Genomic DNA, 17,637 nt, shown 5'->3' with positions numbered 1-17,637 from the left:
AAATGAATGAAAATAAAAAGACAACTTTCTAAAATTTATGGGATAGAGAAAAAGCAGTTCAAAGAGGGAACTTCATAGTGATACGGAACTATCTCAAGAACAAGAAAAATTTCAAATTAACAGTCTGACTTTACACTTAAAGGAATTAGAAAAAGAACAAAGCCCAGTTAGTAGAAAAAGCAAATAATAATGATCATAGCAAAAATAAATGAACTATAGATTTAAAATAAGATCAATGAAACTAAGAGCATGTTTTTTAAAAAGATAGACAAAATTACTAAATCTTCATCCAGACTCATGAAGGAAAAAGGAGAGAGGACTGAAATTAATAAAATTAAAAATAGAAGAGGAGAAGTTACAATGATATCACAGAAATATAAACAATCATAACAGAATACTGCAAATAATTGTATGCTAAGGAAATTGTACAACCTAGAAGAAATGGATAAATTCCTAGAAACATAAAATCTTCCAAGACTGAATCAGGAAAAAATAGAAAATCTGAACAAACCAATTACTAGTAATGAAATCAAATCAGTATTAAAAAAAAAGCTCCCCCCCAAAAAAGTCCCAGGACCAGATATCTTCACAGGTGAATTCCACGAAACATTTAAAAAAGAATTAATATCTATCTTTCTGAAGTTATTCCAAAAAATTGAAGAGGAAAAGATACTTTCAAACTCATTGTATGAGGCAGCATTGCCCTGATACCAAAACTAGACAGCTATAAAGAAGAATGAATTGTTGCCATTTGTGACAACATGTATGGACTTAGAGGGTATCATATTAAGTGAAATAAGTCTGAAAGAGAAAGACAAATACTGTATGTTTTCATTTACATGTGGAATCTAAAAAACAAATAAAATGAACAACTATAACGAAACAGAAACCGACTCACAGATACAAATATTCCAGAGCAGATGGGGGTGGGGGAATGGGTGAAATAGGTGAAGGAGATTAAGGGGCACTAACTACCAATTATAAAATAAATAAGTCACAGGGATGTAATGTACAGCACAGGGAGTATACTCAATAATACTGTAATGACTTTTATGATGCATAAGATATAAAAATATCTAATCACTATGTATACCTGAAACTATTATAATGTTGTAAGTCAACTGTACTTCAATAAAAAAATTGCTACCTAGTGTATGATTCCATACATATGAATGGAATCTAGAAAAGGCAAACTTATAGGAACAGAAAGAAGGTCAGTTGTTGCTAGATACTGTAAATTGGGAGAGGAGATACTAATAGAAGGATAATATAAAGGGATTTGTAGAACAGTTCTGTATTGTACTGTAGTGGTGGAGAGATGGCTATATGAATTCAACATAATCCTTAGAACTTTATATTTTAAAGAGTAAATTTTCCTGCAAGCGAAAAATAAAAAGTCTCCAAAAATCAGCCAGGAGTTTTGAGTAACCCAAGGTGGAATACAGAATGTGACTGTTGGATTGCACAGAGTGGAAAAAAACTAAGGAGAATGAAAAGCAAATGCAAGTTGTTGCCTTGAATTGGATAAAATTACAAGAAAAACTGGGAAAATCCAAGTAAAGTCTGTAGTTTAGTCATTAGTAGTGTATTGATGTTAATTCCTTACTTTTAACATTTGCACCATGGTTATAAAATATGTTAGTAGTAGGGAAGCATATTGGAACTCTATGTACTATCTTTATATCTTTTTTATAAGTAAAATTATTTCAAAATAAAACATTAAAAATAATCAACTTTTTTGATAGAGTATGACTCCAGAAAATCTTTCTAAAACAAAATTATATAAATTATTTTTCAACAAGCATTTGTTTTGATACAGCTATTGACACTTCCATAAATGTATTTTAGAAATATCCACAAAATATTGGAAAAGGATTATTTTTCCACTTACACCTGCCATGAATTATAGCACAAAAATTATAAAGGTAATTTTAGGGGTTTTCTTAATGTTTAAAATATTTTATATGATTTTCAGACAAGAATATTTTCTGTGATTTTTCAGACAAATTCATAAGCATATATTTCAGATAACATAATGCATGCATCTCACTCTAGTAAGAGCATTAACTACATAATTTGAGTTTTGCAATGATCACTTTCACTCCTCCTCCTGTGTACATTCTTGACATGAGTTTGTTTTGTGAAAAGTAATCTTGTTGGTTCAAATGACTTGTGTTAATCTGCAAAGCCAGCCCTAATTTTGTGCACTATATCATAGCTTGAATATTTCATCTTGAAATATGAATTGCTTTCTACAACTTAATAGACAAGTGAGAGTGTTTCTGTGTGAAAACCAATAAGTTTCATGGTGAAAGACAAGTTGTGTGTAAGAATTATTTGTCTCTTCACTAAGCTGAAGGAAAGCAAATTGATTTTCTTGGTCTTTATATGATTGGAAATTATAGCAGGATTATTAATTACTCTCTTAAATTCACCTGTGATCCTGTGGCAAGGGCTTCCTCTATATACTGATACGGGTTACTTTCCGTCACTTTTTTTTAACATTTGAAATTTAAAATTCTAGTTTTTCAGCACTGGTGCACGATGATTCAACAAAAGAAAATGGAGGGGATGAAGAGAGAAAGAACACAATGTAAACTTTTAATCAAAATTATGGATTCTTATTAATAATAATACTAATAACTGACATTAATTTTAAACAAACATTAAATTTCTAGGTAGTGTTCTAACATACACATATTATCTCAATCATACCTCATAAAAACCATGTCAGGTAGGTTCTACAATCATTTCACCTTACAAATTGGAAATTTGAAGTATAAGATATTAAATAATTTGGCAAAGGGTAAATAGATTAAAGAAGCAGAACTTGGGTTCGGAACTGGGGATCCATGTTATAGGGATATAATATACCAATATAATAAACTAAGAATGTTATTTTCCATGAATATCATTCCTTTTTTCCTTAGTAATTCACCAAATTACTACTTCTAGTAGCTGACAGCTCTTTAGTATACAGGCAGGAATTTATAGTAGGGTATGTGAGAACATGGATCCCTGGTTCTGCATAATTATAGAAATAACTATAGAAAATATAGAAATTATATATATAATGCATATTATAACATATAAATAATAGTTAACATAATAATATATCTAAAAATATGTGCTCAGTAATTATGTTTTTATTTTACATATTACCAGAAGTTTGCATACCACCACTGGGAAAGACATTTTTAGGTATTGGGAAGCAATAGAACTATTTGAGTAAGATGTGAAAGGAATAAAGTTTTGTTTTGTGAAAAAATAAGTTGATGGTGTTTACCAAGAGAATTAAAAGGGGAGGAGAGCAGAAAAAGACTGAACCAATAAGTAGGCTAATGAAGGATTCCAACTTTGATTGACAAAACCTTGAATTAGTGAGGCAGCAGGCAGAATGGAAAGGCTGAATGAATACACAAAACATGACTGATAAAGGATGCACATAACTTTGGACTGGAATATGATGGGAGAGGGCAGTGAAATTATGTTGCCCAGAATGATATTGAAATTCCAAGCCTAGAATAAGAAAAGGATGATATCTGTAACAAATACACAGTCCCTTTGAGAGATCCAAGAGTACATGATGAAATATTTGATGACTGACTAAGATGGTATAAATAGGAAAGAAAGCAGGTAACAAAGCAAACCTGGGATAGTGACTTGGTAGCTATTCACTTGGAGGTGGGACTGTACTCCAAAAATTATTCTGACACTTGTTAAAAAAAGGTAAGGCAGATTTATTCAAGGTTATTACAATAGGGGAGAAAGATTGAACTTGCCTCTGAATACAGCAAATTCCCTAAATATATTTAGGGAATTTATAGCCAATGAGTAGAGTGAGTGAGTCAGTGGACAGAAAATTACTAAGAGGAAGTTAAATAAGTATCAAGGATAGAAGGATTCTTGCTAAAGGCAGATCTTGACTTAGATATCAAGGGTAAGGAATGAGGGGGACTTCCCTGGCGATCCAATGGTTGGGACTTTGCCTTCCAATGCAGGGGGTGTGGGTTCGAGCCCTGGTCGGGGAACTAAGATCCCACATGCCTCACCGCCAAAAAACCAAAATATAAAACAGAAGCAATATTGTAACAAATTCAATAAAGATTTTAAAAATTTTCCACATCAAAAAAAGTCTTAAAAAAAGAAAAGTGTAGGGGATGAGGAACTTGATTGGATATCAAGAGCAGGGTATTCTTCTTAAAATTACTTAGTAGAGGGCTTCCCAGGTGGCGCAGTGGTTGAGAGTCCGCCTGCCTATGCAGGGGACACAGGTTCGTGCCCCGGTCCGGGAAGATCCCACATGCCGCGGAGCGGCTGTGCCCGTGAGCCATGGCCACTGAGCCTGCGCGTCCGGAGCCTGTGCTCCGCAACGGGAGAGGCCACAACAGTGAGAGGCCGGCGTACCAAAAAAAAAAAAAAAAAAATTACTTAGCAGTATTCTTTGCTAGCACTAGCCTTAGAAGGCCAGGGGAAGAGAAGCAGGTCAAGGCTGAGACCCAGCCAAGAAAGCTCAAAAGAATGTAACAAAGTTTGGTCAAGAATGGAGTCTTTGTCAATATTTGAAGCCTTTGGAATGAATGAGTCTGCTATGGGAGATCATGTGCAAAAAAAAAAAAAAAAAGTGTCTATAAGAAGTCGAAATAAAGTAACATATACATAGAAAAATAATACTTACATATTAGCAGATTTGGAGTAAAATGAGTTGACTGGTATAGAATCATCATGAATACTAAAGGAGAAATAGGGAATGATTAGCAGTACAAATTAATGAATAAGGCTTAGAACATCCCAATAAAGAATGAAGAAAAATAAAGCAAATTCAATATGAGATTTGAAACTTCAAGAGAAATGATTCAGTTTTAATAAAGAAAGGCAGGTGCTAAATTTAGAAATTGATCTGTGCACAACTCAATGCCAGATACAGTAGGGAATACAATTTTCAATCCTATGATTTTGTATAATTAAGGTCCTTGGAAATCTTCTATCTTACATGTACTCTTTCCTTCTCCTGTCCCTCTTACATTTTCAATTGTAGACACATTTTGTGTTTTTTTATGTTGTTTTCTCTGCCAGAATTTTTTTGGTTTCCTACCCTCATCCATACCCTCCCAGTGAGCCCCTACTCATCCTTTGAGATACAAGTCAAATATCAGCTTTTCTGTGACAACTGTGCTGTTCCCTCATATAGTATTAGCCTTTACCACCTCTACTATTTCCTAGGACACAGTTCACAGTCCAATTTTAACATTATTTATTGACTTTCCTAACTATCCTATTACTGTGAATTTTTCAAGAACTGACTCAGGAACATGCTTCCTTGATCATATATAAAGATCATAAATACAGATGACAGAGTTTGAATCAAATCAGGTACTCACTGAGTTTTTGGTGAATAAATAGTACTGAAGAGCAAGTTGTGAAACAGACAGTAGTGGGTATCCCCTTTGCCTTAGTAATTGTCACTCTGGGAAAAGGAGATTTTGACTAACTGTGTTTTCCAGAGAAATGTAAAACTTTCTTAAACCATCAGGTGGCTGGATAAACAGTAAAGGTTGGATAGCTAAGGGAATGTCAATTTGGAACATATAACCATTAACCAGTGGATCCCAATTATCCACAGATCATTAAATTTCATTTGTAGAAGCTAATTTATTCAAATCATCTATTAAGCCATATCTCTTCTCACACATATAGGTCATAGTCAGAAATATATATTCAGAATTGACAACTCGAGTAATAAGATATTTGGTGAAAGTTTATATCTTGTGGATATATGTATGCATAAACTGCTTATGATACAAAGGCTTTGGGGCACTTGAAATTTAAATTTTAGATTTATAATAATATTATTGTTATGGTTCAATATTTATTAACAAGTTTTGATTTATTATGGAAGAGGAGTGTCACCCCAAAATGACCAAGATTTATTCAGACGTTATATTATAGGAGGTAATAGTGATTCAGTCTTCCCTGGCTTTAGAATCTCCACATCAGATATAGATGGGCATGTCTGGCTTATGACATCATCATATTACCTGGAAATTTTACTCTCTGAAGACGTTAAAAAGCTTATTAGAGATGACTTGAGGGACTTCCCTGGTGGTCCAGTGCTTAAGACTCACGCTTCCACTGCAGGGGCCACGGGTTTGATCCCTGGTTGGGGAACTAAGATCCCGCATGCCATGTGGTGGCCAAAAGAGAAAAAAATGAGAGACAATTTGAAAGTTAATTACCCAGTATGGGTTAAAATATATTTAGTTTTATTAAACTGTATATAGGTACACAAATTATACCTTATGCATTTGTAGCAATAACATTATCTGGCAATCTCTCTCACTATAGTCAAATCCTTAACTGAGAATAACTCTTTTTTCCCTTCCCAAAAAACTTGCTCCTCACTAACCACTGCTACACTGTTGAATCTCATGGAATCATCGCCTAATAATGCTCCTCGATAGAATGTATATTTCCTAAATACAGAGGTTTTGCATATTTTAGACACTTCTATAATATATCCTCAGCTTGCAGAATATTGCCCTACCAATGCTACCGTCTCAATAAATACTGTTCCAATAAATATTTATTAAATAATTTATATCTTACCTCTGTTTATGGTTGATCATTTAGTTTATATTGACCCATTCTGTGCATGTGTTGATAAAATAATTACCAAGAATTCTCATTACTCTCAAATGATTCAGTAGGAAGTATTTAAAATAACATGTCCTAAACCCATACTTCTCTTGCTGTACTTCTCTTCCTTTTTACCAATGTACATAATGATGAAAATTCAGCAACTTTCTTCAGTAATATTCAAGTGAGACCAAGCTTTACTAAAGCACTGCAGAATGCCTTCCCTTGGGTCTTCTTCAGGAGAGAGGTTTTGCATATCACCCAGCTTTAGCTGGAAGACAGAAACTCATAAATTAAGGAATGTTTTAAAGATCTGCCCCTACTCCTCAAAAGTCTTTTTATAGAGTGTTTCCCTCTGACTTACTGTCAAAATTCACTTCCACATGTTTTGGCTGCTATAGAAGAGTTAAGAACTGTGAATCCCTGGCTTGCTGGGGTTTTGCTACTGAACTGGGTCACAATTTTACTTTTTATTAGCATAATCTCCCACCTCTTCAGAAAACTCTTTTGTATCTTAGCACAGAGCTCTCAACACGTCCATCTGAAAATCCTTCTCTGTCTTGGCTTTATTTGTCAGGACAATTCACTCAGTGGTTAATTGGCATTTGGTTTGGTTTGGTTTTTCTCCCAGTGTTGGATAATCTCCTTCAAGTCAGCAGTATTTTTCCTGTCCTTCTCTCCAAAAATGAAAGGTATCATTTTGAATCCTAAATCTCAGTCTTCTTGCCTTAGAATGGTATTAGCAGCTTTTGTTTTGCAACACTGGAAACAAACATTGTCCCATACCAACGAGACAACCTCTGATCTTCCTCTGTTTTTTGTGGGAAAGGGTAGCTCATCCAAGTGATAGGCATCCACAGAGGACGCAAATGAACAAACACTTGAAGAAAAAGTGAGCTTCTTTGAGATTAGAACATAATGCTGGCTTGCAGAGTACAGTGTTTGCAAGAGTGGTGGAGATGTCAAGTCTATTTGCAAATAGCTCTGCTACTCTTGTTTGTGTGTGAGAGGAGGAATCTGGGAGGAGGGGTGATTCCTACCTAATATTCTGAAGTAAAATAAAACCCTAGATAACATGACTAGAAGCCTTGAATAAATTTCCCTGTACCCTAGCTTGGCAGGAGGTAAATGGCCCATTTCCCTCAAATCACCTTTAAACATCTAAATAATGACTGTTATAAATTGAAACTGGAGAGTTCTTCCCAAATGTTAGAGACTGTTTAGCCTTTCTGGAACTGGTGTAATCCCAGTAAAAGAAAAATTGTCACTAGTACCCCAACTGTTTTCCAAATGTCTACAATTGGATTATCTGCTACTCTCCCTGACAATTACTAAATTTGGGGTTGAATTTATTTAGTTTAGGAAAACATGGCATTCTTGCTGAAGTTCATGGAACACTTTCATACCTCTCACACTTTTATTGGAGGGGAAGCCTCCATTAACTTGCAAATTGTTATGTTTCTCTCTCAGCCATGTTCGCATTTTTTAGGCATTTGAAATCATCTTTGTTTTATATGTTCACACAGTTTCATAAACTTACTTACAAACATGCCTACTCTTTGCCAATCCATATTCTGACCTGGTTCCTGATTAAACATTAGCATAACTCAATTCTTAACATGTTGGTATGCTAATCTTTAAGACTAAAATTTGTTCTAATATAGTAATGATATTTTATTGTAATCTATTATGTTAACTTGATTATGAATTACAATTTAATGACTATTAAAATTTAAATTATAGTAGAGCACAATTTAGGAGTATTATTTACTCCTTCACATCCCTCAGCCTCACTGAGTCATATCTGTTATCCCTCTGGCATCCAACAGACACTCATTGAAGCAACTTTGAGAAAGGCCTTTTGTTTGAAGACAGAAAGCACTAATCAATAGAAAGAAATTAGACATGCTGGAAAGGGCAGAGATGGTGTGCATATACAGAATTTCATCAAGGGTCAGGAAGAGAAACTAGAATACATTTTGAAATACAATAGGTATTCAAAAAGGTATCGCAATTTTTTTTTTGGTATCCCCATTTTTTGCAGCTTAACGGAGCTGAGAAAACTGAGCTATGACAAAAGATAGGAATAGCATTTCAAAACCCTTGCATGAGGAGGACTGATATGTGAAGTTGGTCAAAGATAGCTATATGGACCCACTGAGTCAAAACTCTGTGTGTGTGTGTGTGTGTGTGTGTGCGCCCGCTGGAGTAGATTGGGCACATAAATATCTTCACCAGGAACAATAAAAACGTCTGAATAAAATACTGGAAAACATGTTTGAAGAAATTAAAACAGGAAAAGGACATTAACGGAAAACTGCTATAATCCAAATAGGTTGGACTTTACTTTGTAATAATGTACAATTGTTAGATTCTTAACTTTGACAACTGTACTTTAGTAATATAAGATGATAATGTTAGAGGAAAACATGCAACTGTATTAAAGGTATATAGGGACTCTTTGTACTATCTTTGCAAATTTTCTGTAAATCCAAATTTTTTCCAAAGAAAAGTTTATTTTAAAATAAAATGTACACCTGTATAAAGGTAAAAAGCAGAAGGTAGGTAAAAAAAATAGAATAGGAAAAGAGCTAAAAACCTTCTTAAAAATTTTTGATGAGAAAGCAATAGGGAGCAGGTGCCACCTCCAGGCGCTTTTGTGACATGAGTTCAGTTTCTATAAAGCACAAGACCGGCAAGATCTCATGGGGTAGTTAAAGTGATGTTTGGTGCACTGTAGAAAACAAAAGGGAAAGACGGGGGGTGGGGAGTGAATGGGTTGACACTCAGCTTTCTTACAGAGCTGCCCCACATGAACACTGTCCATGAGAGATGGAAACAGTGGGAGTGACTGTTAAGGTTCAAAGTTATATAGACATAAGCTCTGCTGGCAATACCTATGTTCTAAAGCCCCAAGAAGACATATGAGAAACCGGACCTGTGCTACTGCTGTGTATGTGTCCCTTACTCTGGTGTCTTTTCCTCTAGCAAAATCAACCCTAAAGTAAAAGAGACCATCTCAATCTCCAATCACATGGAAGATAACTTGGACCGGCTGTGTTTGCTCACTTATGTTTATGCAGTAAGATGTAAGTTAGCCCACCCAAATCTTCATCAGCAAGGGAATGGTTAAATAAAGTATGCTACATCCATACAATGAATTCTATACAACAATTTACTAAAAATAGAGATGCAAGTTGATATTTATTGATATGGAGAAATATTCACAGTATATTACTGTGTGAAAAATGCAAAAGACTATGTATCTTATATATAATGCAAACAAATATATACATATAACACAAAGAAAAATCATGTACATATATATGAAAAAAAACTTGGAAGGATGTACTATAAAAGATTAATAGCACTTATCTCCAGATAAATGAGTGATTTTTAACTTTCTTCTTTAAACTTTTAGTATTGTATACATTTTTAGAAATGGTATATCTTACTTCAGTAATTAGGAAAGAGTCAATTTATTTCCATTTTGAAACAAAATAGTAGGTTTTCTTTAAGTTAGACAATTTTTAGGTCACTTCAGATTCAGAGCTCATGTGATCTGGCAGTACTTCTGGTGATAGGATAGGAAAAGATGATGGTGATGAGTGATACGGGATTTTTCTCTCTGGGTGATCCATGTGACATGCAGAATTACTGTCCTCTGATGCCCACAAAGCTTTGTCTGCCTTTCTGTAGGGAGCTGTAAAAAAATGTGAAGCAGCTGAAAAGGATAGAAAAGGAGATGTGCATGAATTTTAACAGAGGAGTTTTCTTTTCTGTGTTTGTCCATTCTCTTAGGAAAAGACCAAGACTACAGAGCCTTTCATTTTTCTCCAGGACAAGTGAAGTGGGAGCCTCCCATTAACAAGTTGGACATATTTATAGGAATACTGACTTATATGGGGAAATAAGCACTTCCAGGACCATGAGAAGCTGCCACTTTTCCAAGTCTGTCCCATCAGGAATACAGACTGATGCTATGGCTTGTTGATTTATGCTGGTACTTTTCCCTGGAGCCACAGCCAGACCCCGGCATGTGGGATCCCATTTATGGCCAAGTCACGGGCACTGTGTACATTAATCAGATTTATATTAGAACATTATGGCTTTGGGATAGATAGGATAGATATATAGATAGATAGATAGATTGATTGATTGATAGATAGACAGATAGATGTTGGAATTAGAAAATAAAAACAAAAGTTCAATTATTTCTCTTAGGAAAAAATGACTTATTTTTTCCAAGCAAATAAATGAGCAGCTAGCATTTCAGTTTGTCTTTGTTAGAGGGAAGTTTTGTGTTCCAAGATTATAGGGCAGTCATAAGTCTTCCTAACCCTGTGTCTAGACGCAGGGGAGAATATACAAATGGAGGAAATGCATAAAATTAGCAAGTGAAAGGAGAATTTGTAATACGGGAGAGTATACCTGAGAGCAACTGCTTGTGGGTTACATACTTATGTGAAGAGATAACAGACGTGGTGCTCATTAGGGAAAAGAATATAAAATACAATGTGAAGAGTTCATGCAGTAGAGAGGGCATATGTGGGTCATTAACAATGACCCCTCTTAAGAAGACATTTAGAACCAAAATCCATTATACTTAGTAAAGTATATTTACATTATACTTTCCTGGGTTAAGTGTTTCTTGATGTGATTCAGGAAAATGGAGGAAGTCTCTGTGCTACCCTATGGTGACAAATGGGCATTGATGGCAACAACCATACCGAGAAGAATGGAACTCTGGATTTAGCATCAGGGAAAGTTTACCACAGTAAATACTACTCAACTCAGGTTTACCAGAGTTCACCTCTATCCTCTAGATGTTTGGTCCCAGATTCTTCATTTCTATGGAAAAATAATGGGATCCAAGCTCTAGAGAGAGGTGTAAGAGTTGAGGGAATTCCTGGTGTAACTTCTTTAATTTTTTCTTTTAACTATAGTGGCAGCCTGGAAACTGATTCCCCAACTCAAATATCTCAAGTAGACTTATTTCATTCACCACACTTCCGTGTCCACCCACACACAATGCTACATGTAAAACTTTATTGTTTAGCCAATGGTTATTTTTCCTGAAGCAATAGAAGTGAGATTGCCAAAAAGCACAAATTTAGTCAATGTTTCTGATTCTTGGTTGGTTTACAAGAGAAGAAATAAATCTAATAAACAAACATAATTTTAAATGTTCAGTATAAACACAAGCAAAGTAAGGCATCATCGAGGATGTATTATGTCTATTAAATGTTAAAATTTTAAATGGTGTTACATACAGGTGGTGAGAATACAGAAATGACTTGTCTTTTGCATCCTGCCATTGGTGCTGCAAGTAGAAACCATTTGACAATAGATAGTGAAATACATCACACATATTAAAGTGCTCTTATTTTTTGACCAAATAATTGCACTGCTGAAAATATTCCTTAAGAAGCTAAGAAATAGCCAGACATATGAAATTTTAAAAATAGATTTATGCTGATAAAAGTTGTCACAGTATTTAGCTTTGTGGTGTAGTGATGGATGGACAACAGGAGGTCTTTGAGGGTGTTGGAAATATTCTATGTATTGATCTGGCTCCTGGTTAAATAGGTTTGTTTAATTTGTGAAATTTTGAGCCATGCACTCATAACATGTGTACTGCTCTGTAACCATGATACATTTCAGTAAAACATTTATTTCAAAATAAATTCTTCACAGTTTTTTAAAGTATAAAACTCCAGGCTCAGTTTATTCAACTGCACAGTCTGGGTCATGAGTATTATTATGAAATATTCTAGAGATAATTTGACCAAACCCCACTGTAAAAGAGGAAGGATTCAGGTAGAGAACATCTCTAAGAACTAAACTCAAATCCAAGCCTCCATGTTTCTGAGCTTGTTCCACTTCAGCAGGACATATATTCAGTCAACAAGTTTTTATTATGTACCTATGATGGAACATGCACTCTGCTACATGTTGGGCATACAACATCAGCAAAATAAAACATCATCAACAAAAGAGAAGTCTGAGCTCTTGTAGAGCTTATATTCTAGTTGACATGTCAAAATACATTATTGAGTCCAAAAACCCAATGTGTTGTAATAGTGGAACTGATCTTTCTTCCCTTCCTTTCTCCCCACTCTTTCCTGCTGGCCTGGGCCAAGGTCATGAAGGCTAGAGCTGGATCATTAATTTTATATGAAATACCATACCTGAGAATGGTGGAGGATAAGATAGAAACTAATTCTCTGATACCATGTTTCAACACATTAGACCTGGGTAACTTACCTTTTGACATGTTTTACTTACTTGAAAGTGAAATAAAATTCTATCTTATATAGGACATTGCTCCTTTGGATTTTAGTCACTGATAGTTATAAATATTCAAACACAACAACTTTGTGAGAAATTGTACCATTTTTAAATACATCCAAGGGCATCCAGAGAACCTGTTGGCCACTTAAAGTCCTATTTCCTATTGCAGAACTCAAAGGCACTTATAGCTACTATTCAGCCCACATACACAATGTGTTTATGTAGATCAACGCAAAGTTCAGTTCAAGGAAATAGATGAGAACATGCATACCCTATATCTCAGTCCTGACAAAGGATTGATGTTGCCTTCTTTCCATATACATGTATATATACATGTATCAATGCTACAGCAGATGTAGAGAATCTGAATCAATCACAGGAGAGAAGATTCCTGTTTTCCCCCATTCGTCCTAGTTATTTCTCTTCCTAAACCTAATATTGGTAAACATAATCTGATTATATCTGAAATATTTCACATCACAATCTCTTCCATAATGAATACACCAAAACATAATCAGTTTAGTTGCTTACACTTAACCCAATTTATGTTTTCAACATAAAAAAAAGACACACATAAAAATGGTAGTATTTCACATTATAAGATGCTGTCTAAATTTCTTGCTCTCCGTTTTAAAATTGAACAGTAAAAGAATATGAGAAAGAAGTAGCCTGGGAACCAATTCGTATCTATTTTGAACTAATTTCAGACTCAAGAAAAAGCACATTTATTGAAAGCTAAGAAATCCAGATTTGTAATTAACTTTGGTTTGCTTTCTGTCACTGTTGACAAATCAGCATTGACTATATGTCTAAAAACTGGTTATATGTTTATCTCAAAGAACTAATTTGCAAAGATGTTTCAGGCTTTCCTTTTCAAGAATGTCAAGTGATTAACTTTGCACTTTCTCATGATACATCCTTTCTTTGTATTTTAATTATATTAAATAACTGGACTCAAGGAGCAAAGTGCAAATTTAGAGAGAGCATTAGAAATACCCAGCAAAGATAGCTTGTTTTCTGTTTATAAGAAAAGATTCATAATACTATGTGTAAAGATAATTCCTATTTACTTCTTTTTTTTCTAACTAAAGAAGAAAAAAAGCAAACCTGCTGAGCGTAAAAGCTAATAAATATAAAGATAAAACTTTGTTATGGACATTCATAGCCTTGGTCAGTTACCACCAGCACAGAGATAAATTTCTGCCATAGAAATTTCTCTGGCTGATTTCCAGGAACTGCCGCCCCCAAAATAAGGGCTAAAGATTAAAACCCAATGCCTCCAGGGCTGTTGGAAATCTAACTTTAAAAAGAGATGCAGTTTTAAATTCAATTTTCTCATCTGTAAAATGATGGAGTAGGACAAGATAATTGTAAGATTGTACTCTTTTGAGAGTATATTAATATATTTTGTTTAGGACAATAATCTAGAGGTTGGGAAAATATATATAATGAAATTTTCATCTAACTGGTAAGACATCTCAATTTTTTTCCTTTAGTAGCATGTTACTGCTTGGTTCATTTAAATAATACATAACTGAGAGAAGTCCAGTTAAAGGTGGTAAGTTAATATGTTTTATTTCATTTCTCTCCAGCAAAAAACAATTAAGAGGACCAACTACATCTGTAAAGAAGCAATGATATAACCTCAATTCCCAAAACAACAAGAAAAGGGAAAAATTATTTATCTTCAATAAAACAAAGAAATAGCCTGAAATCCCAAGCAACAGCACAAAACTCTGGTGCACACTTTTCTATTGCTGTATGGTGAAATCTAGATCAAAATGAAAACAAAAAAGCACATTTAAAAGCCAACATATATCTCTACAGACCTTGATCAGAAAAGAGCTTTCTCTATATTAAGTCCCACACACCTCTAAGATCTATTAAAATATCTTATTTTAATCAGAGTGACAAGGTACAAGAGTGTGAACAGGCTATGAAGAGGAGGAGATCACCTTGGTAGACTCAGTTCAACTCCATTAAATTTAAGGGAATGTCAACTGGAGGAGGAGACATGATGAAGTGTCATGGGCTCTGCTGTGGAGAATGAGAGTGCAGGCTCACAATTTACATAAAACTTTGAAAGGCATATTAGAAAGAGAAGTAAAATTTAATAAATGTGATTGAATACAGGTAAGAAAAAATAAAACAAAAAACAAGCATAAAGTAAGAACAGAAAAAAATTATATAAAACACTATGAGACTGATATATGAATACTGAACATTCCTAATGAAATGTAAATATCACATGGAATATATTTTTAAAAATCAAAGCTATAGAAGATTTTGACATACAATCATAATTTTTTTTGGATATTGAAAGACAATACTGTGTTCTAAAGAAAATTATTCAAAGTTTCAAAACAATGTAATCTGGTAATATAAAAAAGCAGAAAATAGTTGAAAATCAAGACAGGAAAGTCATGAATGGGGAAAAAAAATACAGCTTGGCATCAGACTTTTCCACAGCGATACAGTGTGGCAGAAAATATTGCCAAAATGACCACAAATTTCTGGTGAATTAATGTCTGACTAATAATTGTTGTCCCATAATTCTGAGGACAGAAAGCACCTATTTTCACACAACCAAGAATTTAAGGACTAACATATATGTTAGTTCTTCTTGAAATTGAAAGTTAACTTTAATGATTACCAAATAAGGAAATTCAGCCAACCAAAAGATGACTCAAAGAACTTAGCAATGGAGAAGGTTTTGCAAAAGTAACTGATTGGGAATAATGCACTTATTTAATTGTAAAGCTAAAACTAGACACTTTGTGAAATTATAAAATATAAATGTCATAAACATTTATAAATAATAAATATGCAATTCAAACAATATATCTTGATTACATACACATATATTAAATATTTTAAAATTTGGATGTAGAGAAGGAATGTTGAATTAAATATAATATTATTTTTTTCCATTTTTAGTAGAAACTTACTAACGTATGCCTACCTTTAAAAAATATAGCTGGAGGGCTTCCCTGGTAGTGCAGTGGTTGAGAGTCCACCTGCTGATGCAGGGGACACGGGTTCGTGCCCCGGTCCAGGAAGATCCCATACGCTGCGGAGCGGCTAGGCCCATGAGCCATGGCCGCTGAGCCTGTGCTCCAAAATGGGAGAGACCACAACAGTGAGAGGTCCGCGTACCCAAAAAAAAAAAAAAAAAAATATATATATATATATATATATATCTGGAAAAGTATAATTTCAAACCTTTGTATTTTATAACTATAATTTTATGATTATATCTCTCTTATTTAAAATATTTAGAAATTAGTTCTATTTCACTTTTCCTTTTTGAAAATTCAAATAAAGTATGTCATTTCAATAAAATAGTACCATATATACTATACTTTGAGTACCGTATAGTATGAATGTGAATTTTGATGTTCTCAGTATTGTAAGACAGAAAAGTACTGTAGTATAGTATCCTAAGGATCCTATGGAAACAAAGAAATAAGAAGTTAATACTTCCTGATTGTTCAAAAAATGCTTCTTGGAAAAGATAATAATATGAATCTTGAAAAAATAAAAGGGGTCATAATCCAGGGGTGTGGGGACATGAAAACATTTTATAAATTCTCACAAAGGGTAATATTTATATATTATGTAGAGGATATGAAAATACCATCATGCTCTATTTTGGTCACAAATAAAACAAACAGATAAACTCAAAAAGAGTCTTACTTGAGCTGCTAGTATTCTCCCACTTGAGCCATGGGACAGTGGAAGTGATGGCAGATGAGATTGAGATAGACCCATCTTCTCTTCCCTCTGGAGTTTCCGTTCATCAGCTTCCACCACCCCCCCCGCCCCGCAAATTTGCACTTTAACGATCCCTTTCCTTTGGGGGAAACTTTGGGTCTGCTGGGGACCTGTCCTGGCTGTTGACAAAGAATCTCTCCCCCCACTCCAAACACACGCACCTGGCCTCCTCCACTCCGAAGTGAGCACGTCCCCGCCCCCTGGTGGCCAGGGCAGGGAGGGTGCAGCTGACCCTGCAAAGGAGAAGGTGGCCCCATGGAGAAGTCTGGACCATAGCTCAGGCTACCAAACTATCCCATGACCTCTGTCCCCTTGTTTATAACTGCAGTCTCTTTTGTTTTTCTGGATGAGAAGGAAACAGAGTTGGAACTTAAATAACTATAATGAAAGGTGAGTGGATTTTGAGCTTTCCCTGTGTCCTGTGGGCCCGGCTGAGCACTTTGCATGAAGATGCCCATGGTGGCCCTGGGCCTGAGCATTTGCCCACCTGCGGGGCTGACCATTGTCTCTGCCCTGAGCTTCCCTCCACTCGCTGAACGCACCACTAGGGCTGGGAGGGGCCTTCCAGAGTGCCTTAACATCTGCTGATCATTTTTTCCCGAGGAAAACCAGTTAAGAAAACCGAACCCTTCCCTCTCCTTTGTTTACCAGACGACTAATTTCAGAATCGCAGGTTGTCCTGTGAGCACGATCCTGGCTCATTCAGACCCTGTACCGAGAGACGAGCCACTCAGTATTTAGGAGATGTCTGCACCTTTGTTCCTAAATTTGACTATTAACAATACGCATGTACTAAAAAACAAAAACGTGATGGAGCTACGTTCTATCAGTGTCTTTTCCAGAAGGAGAAAAGGGACTGGATTGCCTTGTAGTTCCCCCCACCCCACCCCCGCTGGGGGGTAGCATGAGGCGCAGGAGGTCGCTGTGCTTGAT

Source organism: Aethalodelphis obliquidens, unplaced genomic scaffold (assembly GCF_003676395.1).
Source record: "Aethalodelphis obliquidens isolate GAN/ISIS:26980383/991018 unplaced genomic scaffold, ASM367639v1 scaffold76, whole genome shotgun sequence".
In the NCBI taxonomy this organism is placed as follows: Eukaryota; Metazoa; Chordata; class Mammalia; order Artiodactyla; family Delphinidae; genus Aethalodelphis; species Aethalodelphis obliquidens.
Note: the sequence above shows the minus strand (reverse complement) of the source record.